The sequence below is a fragment of the Podarcis melisellensis genome (assembly GCF_964234715.1).
Source record: "Podarcis melisellensis genome assembly, chromosome: 9".
Classification (NCBI taxonomy): Eukaryota; Metazoa; Chordata; class Lepidosauria; order Squamata; family Lacertidae; genus Podarcis; species Podarcis melisellensis.
In genome coordinates this window covers 58,426,691-58,447,322 of record NC_138541.1, presented here as the reverse complement: position 1 = coordinate 58,447,322, position 20,632 = coordinate 58,426,691, and the positions used below count along the sequence as shown (strand labels likewise).

General features: G+C 42.4%; 1 long non-coding RNA gene across 1 annotated transcript; it reads right to left on the bottom strand.

Moving 5' to 3' along the window:
• Positions 1 to 942: 942 nt before the first annotated feature.
• On the bottom strand, positions 943 to 18,310 carry LOC309377439. The gene is made up of 3 exons (XR_014171572.1): positions 17,619 to 18,310; positions 3,773 to 3,890; positions 943 to 1,167 (listed from the first exon to the last, which is right to left on the bottom strand). It is a non-coding gene; the product is annotated as an uncharacterized lncRNA (long non-coding RNA).
• Positions 18,311 to 20,632: the final 2,322 nt, after the last annotated feature.

The window sequence follows — 20,632 nt, the reverse complement described above, 5'->3', positions numbered from 1 at the left end:
CTGGAATGCAGCTGGTGACCTGAGATGAGTAGTGACAGGCCAATCCCATCCAAACTTGGGCCAGGAGCTGGTACTCCTTCTCAATACCCCCCCCCCACGAGGCACCCCATATTGTTTCTCCCACCCAATGCCCTTTCCACCAAAGTTTTGGCAGATAGCCATAAGCAGAACATCTTGCAATTGTGCTACCCACCAAGAGACAGGAAAAAAACCTATCAACCATTGCAATTCTTTCTTTCTTTCTTTCTTTCTTTCTTTCTTTCTTTCTTTCTTTCTTTCTTTCTTTCTTTTTGTTAAATGCTTTTTATTAACTTATTATTACAGCACATACACACACAGCACTTAAAAAACAAACTACAAAAGAAAACACAAACTAAATGATAAACATATATCCATAAATCTGCAAGTATCTGCACACGGACTTATGTTACCCAATTGTTAGTTCTTATTCTATTCTAATAGACTTCCTCCTCAACGCGGGTCTGATTTTAAACTTGATAAGCTGTTTCTTTCTCATTTCGTCTTTTCTACCCTTCTCCATATGTTGTATTTGTTTTGTTTTGCAAAAATTATTCGAAGCAAGACCAGGTTTTAATTTGAGGGCACTGTTTTTTCAAAAAATAATCTCTGTACTTTCCCCACTCTTTTTGAAATGTTTGTTTAGACTATCCCCTAATTGCATCCGTCATTTTTGCCAACTCAAGGTAATAAAAAAATCTCTCTTGCCACTCTTTTTTTGTGGATACTGTTTTACTTTTCCAGTTTTTTGCAATTAGTATTCTTGCTGCGGATGTTGCATAAAGGAATATTCTCTTATTTTCATTTGCAATGTCTGAATCTATTATGCTCAGTAGAAATGCTTCTTTTTTTTACAAATGTTTGTTTAAATATTTTTTCAACTCCTCATATACTCAACCATTGCAACTTTCAGTTTTCTGGATGGGAAATTTTCAAGCCTCGGTACCCATCTCAAAAAGGGGAGGAATTTGCTTCATGGTAAGATAGAGTGGTATCTAATTAATAAGGCAGACCTGCCCATAAGTACATTTCTTGGGCTTCTCAATGGAGGATAAATATTAAGGCCTCAACCTTGGTAACCAACAGGCTGCATTCAGTTATTTAACAATTGTGCTATCAGACAATGAAAGTGATTTTTTTTCTCCAAGTCTTGTACTGTAATAATAATAACAACAACAATAACAATTTTATTATTTGTACCCGTTCATCTGACTGGGTTGCCCCAGCCCCACTGAGTGGCTTCCAGCATATACAAAAACTTAATAAAACATTCAACATTAAAAACTTCCCTATTGAAAATATTATGTTTTACTTCAGGCAATTAGCAATTGCCAAGCAGGCAATTAGCAAGCTATTTAAGCCCGGATTCAAAACAATCTTTAATTAATAGTAATGTGCTAATACTTGTGCAAATAAACAAATCCTACAGTCTTGAATTCTCAAAATACATATATGTCAGCACCTCTCCATTCAAACTAATGATTCACTAGGGTAAGACTATAGGACAATAGTCAGGACAATAGATATCAGGACCTTTTGGATGTATGGAGATCTTAAAGCACAGTGCTTTTTGTTTGGTACAATGTTTGGAATCTTAGTAACCCCTAGAATGCAAGTAGTCCATGAATGTAACTAGTCCATGGCATATTCCTTGCTCAAAAGAGAATGTTGAATCCTATCTCTCTAGGGCAGCTTCCCCCAACCTTGTGCCCTTCAGATGCTTTGGGCTACAAATCTAATCAGTCCCATCCAGCATCACTTAGACAGCAACACTATTCCGAAATGTTGCAGGAGGAGAGTTTTGTGAGTTGTTATTTTTTCCACTACTACTTTTAGAAAAATTATAATTGTGCCATGTTTCATCTACCTTGCTTGCATGGACGGTGGCTGGAGGATTTGTGTGTGTGTAATGATATATCATAGGGCGCTGTGGTCTAAACCACTGAGCCTCTTGGGCTTGCCAATCAGAAGATCGGCACTTCGAATCTACATGACGGGGTGAGCTCCCATTGCTCTGGGTAAATAGATACCGCTCTGGTGGGAAGGTCCGTGCGCTGCTCTGGTTCGCCAGAAGTGGCTTAGTCATGCTGGCCACATGACCCAGAAAAACTGTCTGTGGACAAACACCAGCTCCCTCGGCCTGTAAAGCGAGATGAGCGCCGCAACCCCAGAGTCGTCTGCTTCTGGACCTAACTGTCAGGAGTCCTTTACCTTTACCTTTTAATGATATATCATAATATTTAAGATATGGAGATGTATATAACTGATGCACACACATTCCAGCACATTCCAGCACAGTATGTCTTACTGAACTCAGTGGGGCTTATTTCTGAGCAGACGTGTATAGGATTGCACTGTCATTATGCAAGCTGTTGGACTTCCAAATACTGTGTCTTATCTTTGTTATATTAGCTGGAAAACCCTTTTTTTAAACATGACACTTGTTTTTCTGAAATTGAAACTCTGCTTTTAATAAAATGGCTAATATTTTTAAAGCCTACAGCTTCAACCAATGGGTTTTTAAAATACAGTTTTTTACATGGTGTTCAAGGCTCAGTAATGATTCCATAACTTTCAACCAAAAGGAGAGTCAGAAAAGGTAGCAAGGATGCTCCAGAAAAATAATGTTGAAAATTCCTGGCTTTCCTAAGAAGGAAATCATTGAGATATGTGGGAAGGGAGCATGAAGGTTGCACTGCGATGTGTACCGAGAGAAGGAAGGGGAAGGAGACTTCAATTGTGTTTAAATGCCATCGTTTTATTAAAATACTCTGCAAAGACCCTGAAATGCCACAACCAATGTATAGCATTCTTCTCTCTGTTTGTAAGCTAGCTGTCCACAAGTCAAAAACTGAAGTATCAAGGAGAAGAGATGCACAGCTGGGTCTCTCACTGCTGGAGGGCTAAAGTACACACCTGCCTAGCGAAAGAAAGAAAGAAAGAAAGAAAGAAAGAAAGAAAGAAAGAAAGAAAGAGAGAGAGAGAGAGAAAGAGAGAGAGAGAGAGAGAGAGAGAAATTTGTTTGGGTGTAATACACATCAGTGCAACCTGTCAAACACAGACTAACTGCCGTGTATATAAAGTAAAGGTAAAGGGACCCCTGGCCATTAGGTCCAGTCGTGACCGGCTTTGGGGTTGTGGCGCTTATCTCGCTTTATTGGCTGAGGGAGTTGGCGTACAACTTCTGGGTCATGTGGCCAGCATGACTAAGCCGCTTCTGGCGAACCAGAGCAGCGCACGGAAACGCCGTTTACCTTCCCGCTGGAGTGGTAGCTATTTATCTACTTGCACTTTGACGTGCTTTTGAACTGCTAGGTTGGCAAAAGCAGGGACTGAGCAACGGGAGCTCACTCCACCGCGGGGATTCGAACCACTGACCTTCTGATCAGCAAGCCCTAGGCTCTGTGGTTTAACCCACAGTGCCACCCGCGTCCCCTGCCATGTATATAGACTCTTACCAAACATTCAATGAACTTCTTCCCACCCGATTCTTAGCTGGTGAATCAGGTGGGATTTTTCTTAAGTAGTCCATAGGAATGTGGGGAGAGATTCTCCTACAACAAATCCAGAGGTGATCTCTTCAGGATAGGTTGGGCTGGTGGAAAAAAAAATGTCAGCAGGAGGATCCTGCACCTTAAGCAGTTGCATAGAACTGGGAATGTCAGCAAGTCTTGCATAACAAGCTATACCTGGCTAATATTTTCTCTTCCGCAGAGCCATTAAATGTTCAGGATTCTCTTTTTGACCTGGTCACTCACCTTCAGGATCTGACAGCATAAGCTCCTTCACCTGGGCTTCTTACCTCCATAGTTTCTATCCATCTCCACCTCATTCCCAACCTAGGTGAGCAGGCACAGCACCCTCAGAAGTTGCTGAAGGGCAAAGAGAGAACAAATAAATAATTATATGCTCAAAGCTCAGACGAGGAGGGAAAGTAAAGATAAGCATTTGCTATATTTAAACAGATTACGCTTTCTAAGAAGAATTCCCAGTAGGCAGACTCGAGGCACCGAGCTACCAAAGTAATCTCTCATTTCGGCTTAAGGTGGCCGACCTTAAACCACATGCTTCACTTTTGTCCTACTGAAGGTTTTATAAGCTAGGGAGTAATCAACCTAGTGGCCTCTAGGTGGAAGACTACAACTCCCATCGTCCCCAGCCAGCATGGCCAATGGCCAAGGATGACAGGCAATGTCATCCAAAATGTTTGAAGAGCACCATGTTAGCTGCTGCTGGTCTAAGCAGCCAGAAGACTGCAGGCAAAGGTATGTAAGAATCCTTCTGAACTGCAACAAACACCTGAAAATTTCAAAGGAACCTCCTGTGATCAAACACCAAATTTAAACAGGAGCAGTGTAGGTTTTCAAAGGATGGGTGCCCAGCAGCAAGTATGTGATGGCCTGGGAATCTGATTCAGAGGCTGAACTGGAGGAATCCCAGCCTGCACAGGAGTCCCCGCCTCCAGGGCCGGCTGAACTGGGGCAGGGCCTTGATTCTGAAGCGCCTGCACCTGTGCCGGATCCTCAGGAGCAGGCACCAGGTGAACCCACTCTGGCTCCAGAGGTGGTTGAGGACTCAGTGCCTACAGGTGAGTCTCCCTCTGGGTCCAGTAACCCTTCAACCTCTCCTGAACTGCAGAGGCTCAGGGCAGAGAGGTGAAGGGAACTGGTTTCTCCCAGGAGGAGTGCTCACCTTAAGGCCAGGAGAGGTGGGTCTCCTGGGGGCCAGGACCGCCCCTGGCCTCAGAGAAGATAAAGGCCAGTCAGCCCGGTCCCAGGTTGCAGGAGCAACGTCATTGATGAGCTGTTTCGGCCAGCATCCAGTCCTGTTCCGCCAGAGTTCGTGTCCTTGCCCGGCTTCCCGTTGTGGACCCCGCTTCGCCCGATGAGGACTGTCTGCCGACCCTCAACTCAGGTCCTGGACCTCGCCCCACGGTAACCTCCCCCTTGGACCAGCACAAAGTATCACACACATACCAAGTGCAACAGCACCCTTAAATAAATATGTGTAAATGCAAATGGAACCATTATACTGTGGTACCTCGGGTTAAGTACTTAATTTGTTCCGGAGGTCCGTTCTTAACCTGAAACTGTTCTTAACCTGAAGACCACTTTAGCTAATGGGGCCTCCTGCTGCTGCTGTGCTGCCGGAGCACAATTTCTGTTCTCATCCTGAAACAAAGTTCTTAACCCAAGGTACTATTTCTGGGTTAGCGGAGTCTGTAACCTGAAGTGTATATAACCCGAGGTACCACTGTACACTACACTTATCAGAGATCTGGAATTGGCTAGATTTTTCTGTCAAATGTACACAGTAGCAAAGCTGGGGTCCTTTTTTGAAATGCGCAAGATGGCCTAGAGTCCAGTGGTGTCACATGAGAGTAAAACCAAAATCAGTATTCCTTTGAATGGTAGTTGTTAAGTTGTGGGTGAACATATCAGACGACACAGCGATTCTTCAAACAGCTCTTGTTTTATTCACAGGCCAGGACAGAACTGAACTGAAGGGTTCAGTCAGCCTGTTTATATAGAGCTCCAGTACAACGTAACTGTAACAATTTTCTAAAACTATCCAATCACTGAACGTCACTTTCGATCCCTTATTTGCATAACTATCTACAGTATCCCCCTGCTGGCCCAGGGTGAGAACTTCAGTACATAACACTAGTCAGTATGTTTGAGGGGAGGGGCAAGCAGCAGCAGGTGACAGTTGCCTTCATACCCCACATATGGGGTTCTCAGAACATCTGATCTTTGGAAACCCCAAATTATTTCTGCGCCAGCTTCCAACTTCCATCCACCCAACTCATCCAGAGGTTTCACATACACTTAACCCCATTCATACCTTGGCCAAGGCCAGGGCATTCACTTGGCATAGGATGAGATTACTCAAAATCTACCCAGATCACAATATACCAGTTTTAATTCAGCAAACAAGCCAGGCGTATTAACAACCCACAAAGACCACAGATACGCAGTCAGTGAAAGAAACAAAACAAAATTGTTGGTTTTATTTCCAACACTTGACCTAGTAGTTGATGAAATAAGCAGTTTGGTTAAGTCCTACCTGCAGAGAATCCATGACAAAAGGCACTAGCTGTCTCAGAAATGTAGAAATAAAATCAATCTCCCAAGGTGTAGCATAGATTCCATAGTTTGTGAGCTCCAACTGAAGAAGCCTTTTACATGACTGAGACATTCCTAACCTGTTCTAGGGGATTCCACACAGAGGTGGAACCAAGGTCAGTCCACCATAGCAACATGTTAGGTGCATAGTTTTAGTTAGCTTTTATTGTTCCCCCTGGTCTTGTAATTTATTATTGTTTTTATGTGATTTGTTTAACTTGTATTCTGTACCCTGTCATAGGATTGACTGTGGTGAAGGGCAGGCAATAAACACTCTGAATGCATAGAAACATACCCTCTTGGCCCTTAGGGAAGAGGATGGGAAGGAAGCTTGGGGGCTCAATTTAAACAAAGTCTCATACAGGCTTATACATTTTATGCAATTTCTACAATTTAATAGCTCCCTAACTCTCAGTGACAGTAACAAACAGATGAGTTGCCTAAAACAGTCCTTCAAGCCTGGTAGTTTATCATGTCAGAAAGTCCTTTTTTTCTTAAAAAATGTTTAGGGGTACTCTCATTTTGACTCAAGAAAATAACCATTTTATAGCTGAAATTGGGAAAAATTAATAGAGTAAAGGGACAAAAGTACAAAAATTCACAAAATGTTTGGGGGTATGTGTACCCCTGCGTACCCCCAGGGGAAAAAAGCACTGATGTCAGATAAACCTAAGAACTACTGAATAAGAATTGTAATTGGTTACTGAAAAAATAAATAAATCTATAGCCATGAGTTTGAGAGGGCTGCTTTTGGTGTGTGTGTGTGTGTGTGTGTGTGTGTGTGTGTGTGTGTGTGGTATAAATGCTGATCAAACAGGGCGTTAAGCAGCTAAATCCTACTGGGCTGTGGGGAATCCATAGCAGAAGGCACTAGCCAAATCAGATATTTTTTAAAAAGCTTATTTTCACCTTGACATTATACATGCTCTGCTTGGGGGTGGTGTCACCTAGGCAAACATTTAGTTAATTAATTGGTGGGTGCCTACTGATCACTTTAGCATAAAGTGTCCACTGTTTTTCTTCCATTCTATTTGCTGCAACCCTATGCCTACTTACCTGAAAGTAAGTCCTATTTAGTTTCATACTTACTTCATATATATTTGTGTATATGTGTGTTTTACACAAAATGTGACATTATTCAATTCACTTTCAGTATAATAATTCATTACATTTTGACTTCCCATCCTTACATCCATGATGTTCCTGTTGTATTCCTCTATCTGCTGTCATATCTGCTGTTTATTTTCCGTTGTAGTATAACTTATATTACAATCATTTATTTCCTCTCCCTCCCTTGCCTATTATTCAAATCCTGCTCACAATTTCATTGGACTTGTTCTCAAATAGTCCCAAAAGAAACTCCACTCTTCGACAAAGGTTTCACCTTAAAACAAGACTTACTTCTGAGTAGGCACTCATAGGCTTGCGCTGCAAAGAACCTAGAAGTAAATTATCCATGACTCATTTAACATATGGATGTTATATAATTTATTTCTGAAATAGTAATCTATTTAGATTGCTTGCTTGGCTTTTTCTTGAAGGCTCAATGCAGTCTAGCAAAAGCTAACTGTTGCAACTAAGTCCCGCTGCAAGAATGGAATACATCACGGAGCCTGAGTCCCAACAAATTCCATGAGACTTGCTCTCAATTACATGTGAATGAGATTAACTCAAGTTCTGCTGATTTCTCTCTGCTATGTGACCAGAGTTTGCTGGAATGTGACACCCAAACAGGTAGGGATTCATAAAACCACCCTGGGTTGGATCCAGATTTTGTCACGGTTAGAATACACCCACTGCAATCAACAGGCATCAAGAGAATCATGATGAACTCTAGATCCACCTCATTAACATTTCCAAATGACCAAGCTATTATATGATAATTGAAATGCTCTCCAGAACCTTTGAGGGTGCCAAATAAGCCTAATGCAGGCATGGCCAAACTTGGCCCTCCAGAAGTTTTGGGACTACAACTCCCAACATTCCTAGCTAACAGGACCAGTGGTCAGGGATGATGGGAATTGTAATTCCAAAACAGCTGGAGGGCCAAGTTTGGCCATGCCTGGCCTTGTTGTGTTGTCGTTTAGTCGTTTAGTCGTGTCCGACTCTTCGAGACCCCATGGACCAGAACATGCCAGGCACTCCTGTCTTCCACTGCCTCCCGCAGTTTGGTCAAACTCATGTTTGTAGCTTCGAGAACACTGTCCAACCATCTCATCCTCTGTTGTCCCCTGCTCCTTGTGCCCTCCATCTTTCCAACATCAGGGTCTTTTCCAGGGAGTCTTCTCTTCTCATGAGGTGGCCAAAATATTGGAGCCTCAGCTTCAGGATCTGTCCTTCCAGTGAGCACTCAGGGCTGATTTCCTTGAGAATGGAGAGGTTTGATCTTCTTGCAGTCCATGGGACTCTCAAGAGTCTCCTCCAGCACCATAATTCAAAAGCATCAATTCTTCGGCGATCAGCCTTCTTTATGGTCCAGCTCTCACTTCCATACATCACTACTGGGAAAATGGGTGCCAATTTAAAAAATGCAATTGACTGTAGGAATAAGTGTGGGTTGGTATATGAATGAGAGAGGCCCTCAAGTTTGCAAGCATCAAGCTATTCTGCCTTTTGTGTCAGGCAAGCCTTTGGAGTTTGTCATGTCTCTACAGATTCCACTGATAGCCGCCTGGGAGGAAGCCGCCTGCTTTATCATAGAATCATAGAGTTGGAAGAGAGCACAAGGGCCATCGAGTCCAACCGCCTGCCAAGCAGGGAACACCATCAGAGCACTCCTGACATATGGTTGTCAAGCCTCTGCTTAAAGACCTCCAAAGAAGGAGACTCCACCACACTCCTTGGCAGCAAATTCCACTGTCGAACAGCTCTTACTGTCAGGAAGTTCTTCCTAATGTTTAGGTGGAATCTTCTTTCTTGTAGTTTGGATCCATTGCTCCGTGTCCGCTTCTCTGGAGCAGCAGAAAACAACCTTTCTCCCTCCTCTATGTGACATCCTTTTATATATTTGAACATGGCTATCATATCACCCCTTAACCTCCTCTTCTCCAGGCTAAACATGCCCAGCTCCCTTAACCGTTCGTCATAAGGCATCGTTTCCAGGCCTATGACCATTTTGGTTGCCCTCCTCTGGACACGTTTAGTTCGCTGGCTGTTAATTAGCAGCACGGAGTGTTCACTTTCTATAAGACGTAACTCCCCAGTGCTTCTTAAATATTGCATGGAGTTTGAAATCATATGGAACTAAAGAGAGAGCCATTATTTCTAAGTCTGCTGGATTTACCTCCCTGCCCCACTCCACCCCAGGCCTTCCTCATAGTAACAACAAAAACATTTTCAATTGCTTAAGTTGCAGCTTTACGTGAGAGCCAGTGTGGTGTAGTGGTTAAGAGCGGTGGACTCGTAATCTGGTGAACTGGGTTCGCGTCTCCGCTCCTCCACATGCAGCTGCTGGGTGACCTTGGGCCAGTCACACTTCTCTGAAGTCTCTCAGCCCCACTCACCTCACAGAGTGTTTGTTGTTGGGGAGGAAGGGAAAGGAGAATGTTAGCCGCTTTGAGACTCCTTTGGGTAGTGATAAAGCGGGATATCAAATCCAAACTCTTCTTCTTCTTTCAGTTCTGTATCTTTGTAGAAGCTGCAAAGAGCTAAAACTGGCATAGGGGAGCCCATCTCTCTATCTGGCCATGATTTCTCCCCAGGCTATCCCCTTCATTGACCTTCTTCTGCACCATCCTCCAGTGCTTTTGCCTGGCTGAGATGCCCCTTGAATTATGGGAATTTCTCTTGTTTGCCTGGGTGGAGAGGTATGCCCAAGTGTGTAGACCTCTTGGCTGGAGATGGAGGAGAAATTCAGTTCAGGGAACATTTGAAGCCAAATCTGTCAAAAACCACATTTTAAAAAATAATATGTGAGCTGAAAGACAAAATTCACGCTGATCCAAATTTTGCACTGCGGTTCTCTAACCACGTTTTACAAAAATGCATATAATAGGTGATGTTTGTAAATTGCTTTGCAGGTTGCTGATGCTTTTACAATCAAGGAATGTGTTGATTTTATGAAATAAAATTAAAGTGAGTAAGTGTGCATAAAAAGAAGATATTCATGAAAATGATGTGCAAAAATGCATTATTTTAGGGGTAGGGTGCGTACATTACTCAAAACGGCATATAAAATGTGTTTATTAAGAGATATTCACCTTAAAATGTGAAGAATTTTCTTTTTTAAAAAGAACATGGGGAACTTAATTTTTTATTTATTTTAATTTTAAACCCTTTATTGAAATTCATGGAGATTGGTCAGCGTAATGATCAAGGTACATCTGAATTGTTGTAAGTGTTAGAATTTCATCTACTGTCTGACTGGCTGCACCAATCTACCTTTTAAAAAATAAATGGATTCGCATGGCACAAAGAGTCACAACCCACCCTGGTCTTTCTGGCCATGCTTTCTATGGTGAAAAGCACATTTACACAGACTGGAGCACTAAGCACGTCCTACACTTCTCAGATTCAATAACTACAAGTGCCGCCCTGATCCGTAGACACGAGCAGCAATCTTGTGCGCACTGCTAGCTTAAATGTAGATGTGCATAGGCAGATGCACATCTTGATTCTCATCCAGACCTCATCGAAATGCCTGGATGCATATGCTGATGTGCACTTGGATCCTGTGCCACATGCTGTCGCCTTTGACTCATTGCCCAGGATGACTGTGGCTGGATCAGAGCCTGGATATCTTGCTATTATCTTGGAAGCAATAGCCATAAGACAGTCCTACAGATGCTAAGTTGAAACTGGGTTATTGCGCACGCCCTAACACCTTAAAGTATGGGCCGCAAATTAGGAGGTTTGATTTGGAAAGAAAGATATAAAAGTAGGTCCTATGTAGGGGATGGGCAAATCTGTTCCAAACTGGTTTTCCACTTGGGCATCCCGGTTCATCCCCGTGTGGATTGTTAGGATAATTCCATGTGAATATTTTAAAAAAACAAACCCTGTACTGTGCACGAGAACAGTTCTGAACACACAAAACAAAGACTTGGAAATTGAGGTAAGGCCTTCCTCTCTCTTTACTCTGGTATAAGCAGTGCTGGATTTACGTATAAGCTAAACAAGCTATAGCTTAGGGCCCCCCACTCTCTTGGGGGCCCCCAAAAAATGTAAAGGAAAAAGAAACACCTGGATGTGCATTTCCAAAATATAAGATAAAAAACAAATAAAATAAAACCTACATACAGCAACAGTATTTTGTGTTGTGTAGGCTCCTATGGTGTAAATAATGGGCCCTGCTGTGGACATAGTGTATTTTGATTTCAGTAAGGCAGGCATAGACAAACTCAGCCCTCCAGATGTTTTAGGGTTACAACTCCCATCATCCCTAGCTAACAGGTCCAGTGGTGAGGGGTGAGGGGAGTTGAAGTCCCAAAACATCTGGAGGGCCGAGTTTGCTTATGCCTGCAGTAAGGCTTTGACAAAGTCCCCCATGATATTCTCATGAGGAAGCTGGTAAAATGTAGGTTGAATTAGGTGGATTTGTAGCTGGTTGACTGACTGACCCAAAGACTACTCATCAATGGTTCCTCGTCATCCTGGAAAAAAGTGACAAGTTGGGTGCCACAGGGTTTTGTCCTGGGCCCGTTGTTATTTAATGTCTTTATAAATGGCTTGGAAGAAGAAATTGAGGAGGTGTTCATCATATTTGCAGATGACACAAAACTGGGAGGGGTAGGTAATGCCACAGGAGGCAGAATCAGAGTTCAAAATGACCTTAACATATTGGAGAACTGGGCGCAAGCTAACAAAATGAATTTCAATAGGAACAAATGTAAGGTTCTGCACTTAGGCAGGAAGAGCCAGATGCACAAATATAGGATGGGGAGGGGGCACCTGGTTTCCTAGCGGTACATGCGAAAAGGATCTAGGAATCTTGGTGGACCACAAGCTTAACATGAGTCAATAGTGTGATGCACCGGCAAAAAAGGCTAATGCAATTCTAGGCTGCATCAACAGAAGTATAGTGTCCAGATGAAGGGATGTAATAGTACCACTCTATTCTGCCTTAGAGTGGTACCATTACTTCCCTTGACACTATACTTCTGTTGGTGCGAGTTTTCTCCTGCTCTGGAGGGTAGGACTTGAACCAATGGCTTCAAGTTGCAAGAAGGGAGATTCCAACTAAATATTTGGAAAGACTTTCTGACAGTAAGAGCTTTTCAGCAGTGGAAGAGACTCCGACCAGAGGTGATGGGCTCTCTTTCCTTGGAGGTTTCTGAACAGAGGTTGGGTGGCCATCTGTCATGGATGCTTGAGCTGAGATTCCTGCATTCCAGTCATTGGACTGAATGACCCTTTGGGTCCCTTTCAGCTCTAAGAGTCTATGAAAACACAGCTAAGTCATTATTTTCCTCAATTCTAAATGGAGTTGCTTTGAGGGGAAGTACCGTATTTTTCGCTCTATAAGACGCACAAGTTTTTGGAGGAGGAAAACAAGAAAAAAAATATTCTGAATCTCAGAAGCCAGAACAGCAAGAGGGATCACTGCACAGTGGAAGCAGCAATCCCTCTTGCTGTTCTGGTTTCTGGGATAGCTGCGCAGCCTGCATTCGCTCCATAAGACGCAAACACAGTTCCCCTTACTTTTTAGGAGGGAAAAAGTGAGTCTTATAGAGCAAAAAATACAGTATGTAATGCAGAATTTCCTACGAAATGGCAGAATAGTTATGGTTTGTAGCTAATGTGTGTACACCGCTTCCTAAGCCAGCGGTGGAAGCACACTGGATGCAGAGTAAACAGGAGTGTGTACGCAGCCTCAGTAACTAGGGATGGAGGGGAAATTCGATTCAGTGTGCATTTAAAGTGAAATCTTTCAAATCCACACTGTCTCAGAGATTATGTGAATTGAAACATAGCTATGCTTCGTCATTCACACTTAACTCAATTTTGTAGGGCAGTTCCCCAGCCAATGTTTACAAAAATTTGAATATTAAGGGAAAGGTTGCATAAAAGGAAGCTATTACTGAAAATAACATGTCATAAATGCATCATATTAGGGGGAATTGAGAGACAATGGAGTGCTGTGCTAGAATACGGATAAATTTTCATTAGGGTTTTAATTGGTTTTGTGGGGTTCTTTTGCTGAAAAATGAATTTAAGATTGTAAAGAGAGAGAGACAGAAACTGAGAGAACTGGACAGATATTTCTATCCTTACCAGTTCATGGGACAGCAGCAGGAGTCAGTTACAGTGGTACCTCGGGTTAGGTACTTAATTCGTTCTGGAGGTCCATTCTTAACCTAAAATTGTTCTTAACCTGAAGCACCACTTTAGCTAATGGGGCCTCCCGCTGCCGCCGCACCACCGGAGCACGATTTCTGTTCTCATCCTGAAGCAAAGTTCTTAACCTGAAGCACTATTTCTGGGTTAGCGGAGTCTGTAACCTGAAGCGTATGTAACCTGAAGCATATGTAACCCAAGGTACCACTGTATCATGCTTATGTCGTCAGCTTCCTATAAGCATCTGGTTGTTCAGTATGAGAAACAGGATTCTGGGGGCAGCTGGCTCATTGTCTGACCCAGAAGGGCTTGTCTTCTGTTCTTAAGATCGCAAGCCATCCTTAGATGACACTAGAAGATTTATCAGCTGTAACTATTTATACTGAGTATATTCTGCTTTGACTAGGAAGCAACACGCATACCCCACATTTGGATCTCTCATTCTGGCCCCATTATTAAATTCTCCCTGGAAACACCGGGAGAACAATTTTAAAAGGAGTCCTTTGCAAACCCAGTTCCACAAAGGAGCTTTAAAGGTGGAAAGCATTAAGATCTATGTCTTCAGAAATTTCCCATGTCACATTATACTCCCTGGATCAGATTAAAAAGCATAGGAGTAAGAAGTCATCACTAAGGGAGTTTGTTCTGCTGAAACCTACAAATCCCTAAGGTACTGTAAAAAATTGCAATAGTAATACTATGGGAATGGCTAAGAAACTCAGGCTAGCACAGTGAAGTGCTATTAAGATGAATGTGCTAATGGAGAAGTCTGGTCGCTTAAATAATTTAATTTGCTAAATCAATCTGGATTTAGTTCAGAACTTAGTTACTCATTAAATTTTGCTTTTTCTGCAGCAGTGTTCTTTTCCTTGCAGATATTGGGCTTTAATAACCCTACTTCTATCTTCTTAAAAGGTTTAGACTGTTGTGCACTACTGATATGCTGCAGTAGGTGCTTTTCAATGCTTGCTTTATCTGCAAGATTAAATCAGTTCACTGTGGCTTCACAATTCAGATGGGCAGAGCAAGCCCAATGAGGGGCCAGGGAGGATCGCAGCAGATACCACCATATTCTAAAACCCTGCTAGGGTGGGAAAGCGTGTTGTCCCTTCCTGGAGTTTCCTCGTGATTTTATGTCACAGTAATTTAATATTTAAATGGATGCCTCCATAAACTATAAGTCTCTGAAATGGAGGGACGGAAAATCTGGCAATTAAATTTCAAGGAAGGAAGAAGTTGCATGCATATCAGGTGAAAATTTACAGGAAAATTGGCTGTCGTTCAGAACCAGCGATGTTGTCTAGTAAATCACCACCAGAGACTTTCTTTTGAACTATGGGCAGACAAGGGAGATGAATCAGTGAGCGATGTGCTCACAGTTTCCCATCATGCAGGAATTTGCGGTTTCTATGCATCCCTTGGACACATCAAACAAAGAAGCGGAGATTCCCTGTTTTTACACACTTTAATCTTTGCACAGCTTTTAAAAAATAGTTTGCAGTCCAGTGCATCCATGAATAGCCATAATGACAACAACAGCATAACACCTCGGGTACAATGAGCCTTTTCAGATGTCACATTCCTGACTTAATAAACCATAGTTTACTAATAAACCATAGTTTATTAAGCTGGGAGTGGGCAGCAGGCTCCCGGGACATGCTCCTCACCTCTTTTCCTCCTCCATTTGTGGTGAGCTTTAGTGCTTCAGTTTTGGTTTGTGCAAACCAGAGTTCCCGATTGCATCCAAAATGGGGTACTCTGGTTGAATGCCAAGTTAACTAATGAGGGTCATATTATGGTTCAAGTTACTGGACAATAAATTGACATTAAAACAGAGTTACTAATTCTGGATGTAATGTGGATATCTGGTTCACTTTAAACAGAGCAGGATTGAAGCATCAAAGGGAGGGTGTGAGGGTTGTTTTTTTAAAAACAAAACATAAAACTTCTCTTGTCCCTTTATGTTTTGTTTTGTCTTGGACTATGATTCATATGCTATCATATTAGCATGGGAGATTCTTTCCGCCGTTTACAGACTAGCATATGAGCTGCAGCCACAAATAACTCAGAGTGTGTTTCCAAAATCGGCCATTAAAATTCTGCTCTGGAGTTCTTCCTCGGCACAGATCTTTTCTCAAGTTCAGCCCCTTTGCCACATCTGTTCAGCACCAGTTCATTATTTTGTCCGCCACTGCATTCCTTCAACAACAGTCCAGGAATAATTTTAAATAAAGTAAGAAAGCATAAGAAAACACTAAGCCTTGTGCTTCCCCCTCCTTCTCCAGCTGTTGTAAGGATTCTCAAGCTTCAAAGAACACATTCAGATACCTTCAAAGAGCCAATCAAAGAGCTACAACAGCAGCAAGAATACTTATTGCAAAGTACTGGAAGACACGTGGGATGCAGGTGGTGCTGTGGGTTAAAGCCTCAGCGCCTAGGACTTGCCGATCGAAAGGTCGGCGGTTCGAATCCCTGCAGCGGGGTGCACTCCCGCTGCTCGGTCCCAGCGCCTGCCAACCTAGCAGTTCGAAAGCACCTCCGGGTGCAAGTAGATAAATAGGGACCGCTTACCAGCGGGAAGGTAAACGGCGTTTCCGTGTGCGGCTCTGGCTCGCCAAATGCAGCTTTGTCACGCTGGCCACGTGACCCGGAAGTGTCTCCGGACAGCGCTGGCCCCTGGCCTCTTAAGTGAGATGGGCGCACAACCCCAGAGTCTGTCAAGACTGGCCCGTACGGGCAGGGGTACCTTTACCTTTACCTTTTACTGGAAGACACAGGATCCACCCACTCTGGAAGAATGGCAGACGAAGGTGATGGACTATATGGGATTGGCAGAAATGACTGGCAGAATCCGAGACCAGGGAGAAGAGTCGGCGGAAGAAGATTGGAAGAAAATTAAAGACTATTTACAGAAATCATGCAAAATTAATGAATGTTAGAATGATGTCGGATAGAAATTAAGTGGTTTCCAGCTGTAATGCTTTAAGAGAATATGGAAAAAAAAAGGTTTAGAAATGGGTTATAATCTATCGATAAGGATTTGCTGAACCAACAATTTGAATTGGAATACAAAAAAGGGAGGTATGAGGAGGTCTGGGAAATAAGTTAATGAAAAATAAGTAATGGAAACTTTATGTGTTTTTAAATATTTTTATTTTTGTATTTTTGTTACTCTCTTTTTTTCCTTCTTTTTTCTTTTTTCTTTTTATTGTATTACTATTGAAAACTTTAATAAATATTCTTTAAAAAACAAAAACAAAGAGCCAATCCGTCCTTTAGGCAGCTGGCTGATTGCAGCCTATTAGCATATGTTGATCCAGAAATGCCTCTTGATTGATGTCACTTGTCCAAATTATGGAGGAACCAACCACAAATCATGCCAGAGACAGAGGTTCCTCCATGGCAAGGACACACTCCCAGGTCACACCTGTTCTGCCTTTCAAGTTGACAGACACTGGCTTGAGCAGCACAGCGGGATCCAGTGAGCTCCCTAGACCCCACTGGGGAACATTGCCAGGATTTCTGCCTCATAAATCCTGGCGTTCCCCTGCCTGAACCTCCTTGTTGCCCTCCCACCACCATTTACTCATGATGTAGCCAGAAACCCCTTCTTTTCCCTTTCTTGATCAGTGTTGTCAAAGTTGACCACACAAGCCATTGGTTTGACAGATTTCCACATAATAAACTCTGTGTTCTCTTTCACACACACAATCTGTACTTCTCCGCAAAGATTTGTGGATCAGGGCCAAAGACGGTGTTTCTTGATTCAGCACCTGCAGTACCATCTGGCATTCTTGTCTTCTGGTCAAGATGTCAAAAATACTGGCTCAAGGAAGTTAATGTACTTGTCAAAGTCAATTTGGGTCTTTTTGTTTTGTCCCTTTGAATCTGTTTGCTGAAGATTTGTCTTCCATGGTGTCAAGATTATTTAGATACCGTATGCCAATGATGTCTGCTGTACACACACACACAATTCAAAACGTTTGAACTCATTTCGAAAATGGCAAAACTGCATAAGAATTGAATTTTTAAAATGACTTAAAAAACTTCAGATCAGTAGAATTAGAAGTTAACTTTCAGTTCTAACTTTCAAGCCTACAAGAACATTTTCACTGATGTTATGTAAACTAAGGCAGATCATAAGATCAAAATTAGAAGCTACACATTTGAAGGCTTAGCTGGTGTGATGAACAAGCTCACCATATATTAGCACAAGGTTCTTGGATCATACTGCGCTCCTGTGTAGATGAATGGATCTGCTCCTAAAACAAAGTGACACTTAGTGAGTTTTTGTAGAGTAAGTCAGCTTGGCATCAAATAGTTATCTGTCCTCTCCAATATTCAGCCTCTCTGAACATAAGATGCCATATTGTACACATAGAAGCTATTTAAAACTTCCAGAAGAGACCTACAATTGCTGCTTTTTAAAAGGCTATAGTGAAGGCCCTTTCCCTTCAACCCTTCAATTTTTCTACTTTATTGGATATTCTCATGACACACAATGGCAAGAAGGATGGGGTCATGTTGCCATAAATTTTGATACTTAAAATTATAACCTGTTAAGGGATTGTCCAGCTTTCAATCACACATCCTGGCACATACAATGGGATTCCAATGCAAATTACTGTTATTTAAAAGAATTTACTCAAGAGTTAGTTCACATGTTAAACTGAAGAGTAGATGATATTATAGTTCATAAACATTTTAAGGAAAGTATAAGAGAGATGGGGAGGTCAATCCTGTCACTAAATTCAGTGTAAATGCTTCCTACTAAGCATGTTGAAGATTGCTGTCCAAGGTAACAATGGACCTGTTAATAAAGCTTCACTGATATATATTACTAAACACAAAGATTAAAATGACAAATTCATGACTGGCTATCCTAATGTAGCTTTTTTTTTTAAAGGAGGAGGAGGCCAATTTTCTGAAACTGCAATTCATTGTTTCTGTATAGATCCCAGCAAAACATCTGTAAGTCTACTAGGTGAAAAAAAATGTAAATTAGGAATTTCCACCTAAAAGATTTTTCTATATGAAATTTCATGACTAAATAAATTAAAATAGGATAACATTTAACTAGAAGAGTGTGACAGTTTTGTGCTTGGAGATAAAAAATGAACATGTTTGCTCTTTACTGGGTTTCAGTTAAGGTGGTAAAAGGGGTGGGGAGAGATGCCACATTCTAACTATCACAAGCTGACTATTGCCTGCTCACTCATCACTATCTATTTGGGATGAGCCTAGATCTCCAATGTGCCTCACTGAAGGAGTAACAAACTGTACTAGCCAACACACTGAACTCCATGTGTTTTGAAGAGGGATATTTCTGACCATTTGTCTTGTCTCCAGAAAGAACGAGTCACTATTAAACAAGTGATCCACAACTGGCCCTGATCCACAATTGAAATATTTTCAAATAAATATTTCACTGGCTATTTCATTAGGCAGTAAGTGTTAGGATTGAGCATAAGCCCAAAGGTTGTTAATATGTCACTTCAAACAAGGAAAGGCCTATCTTCCTACAAATGTACACAATAAAACTTGTTTCTGGATAATTGTGACCGGACCTGTTAGCCCTATTACCTACTTCTTCAAAGCCCAAGCAAGTTGGTTCTGCATAAAGATCTACAAATAATGCATTTTCTTGGAGCTAACCCTGCGACTAAGAGTCTGATGCTGTACCATCTGAGCTATTCCAGTCGGATAATTTAATGATCCCAGCATTCCTAAATATCACTTTGAAAAACCACTGATTGGTTAAATACAGGGTAATGAGATTTTTTTAAAATATGTATATAAAAAAACCTTATTGCGTGGACAGGCGGAGTCCCCAGATCCCGCGCGGTCTCCCTGTCATGTGGAATAACGACTCAAGACAACATGCTATGGGATTAAATTGGCCACAACTTTATTAAATTTCAAATGTGGGTAGACCTTGGCTCAGGCATTGGGCGTTCTCCCTCCCCAGTCCCCAGCCGGGGACCTAGGGAGCATCAGGGTTATCCAGTGTGTGTGTGGGGGGGATGGGCCGGCTCTGGAGAACATATGTTCAAGCAGAGATAGCCGCCCCCGTAACGCCGCCGCCGCAGGGGAGAGCAAGGACGACCTTTTGGTGTATGGTCAAAGCCTCCCTTCAGAAAACCCCTTTAACGGGGAACCCTGGTATCGCCGCCGCAAAGAGGAAGATGGACAAAAGGATTCCGCCCAAGGCCTGATACCGCCAAAGTTGTGATGTTTTGCTACGGGAAAGGCGAAACCTGCCAATGCAGGGAAATTCCTTTCCGGCCCTTTAACAGCGACCTTAACATAGCAGCACCCGCATACCTGTGAAGAAAAGTTAACCTGCAAAACCTGTGAGGAAAAATTAACCTGCAAAGTAAGACATTAACTGAGGGTGGGTAGGGTGGGAGAAGCTCTGGAGCCAAGTGAGGATTCCCAAGTAAGATCCTCCCTCTATTGTGTGGGCAGGTAATCCCTCTCCTACCTGGCCTGGTCTCCTTGGCAACGCTTCCCCCAGGTGGGATTGGACAACTGACTGAGGTAGGCGGAGACCTCCAGGTATCCCACCTGAGGGAAGGCAAAGCCAAGCCTATGCTGATGGGGCCGCTCCAGATCTAGGGGCTGCACGTGTCCACGCAAAGGGCACCCCCCGTTTTAAGCGGGGAGCGGTCGTTGTCCTATAAAGTTGGTCTTAAAGAAATTACTGGACAATCATATTGTTAGTAGCTGCACATAAAGCATTACACTGGATTATTGAACTGTACTTGAATAAATGAAGAGGAAGAAGAGGAAGGTTTAGCTTAAAGGGCACAGAAAACAGACTATGAAAGCCTAATTTTTCATTTCTGCTGTTGGATCAGGGTGAAAAATAAGCAAAACAATTGCATTCTACCAAATAGTCAATATGTCTGCTATAAAAGAAATTGTATAAAGCTCTTATTTCCTACAGTTAAATACCATTTTAATTAAGATGTCATTGATTAGCTGCCTCGATTGCTTACATTACTCATTAACATGATTACTACGGCAACACTTAAATGAAGGAGGTAATCCTTAGCGTAGAAGTGCTTCTTTTCTTTTTGTTTTCAAGAAGCACTTGAGGCCAAACTTTTAATAACAGTGAATTACACCTTTCCTGCTTGCTCCATGTGCCTGAACACCAGAAGCCAATGACGTGTGCAGAAAGATGTTCCCTCCATGAGTAGAGTTCATGT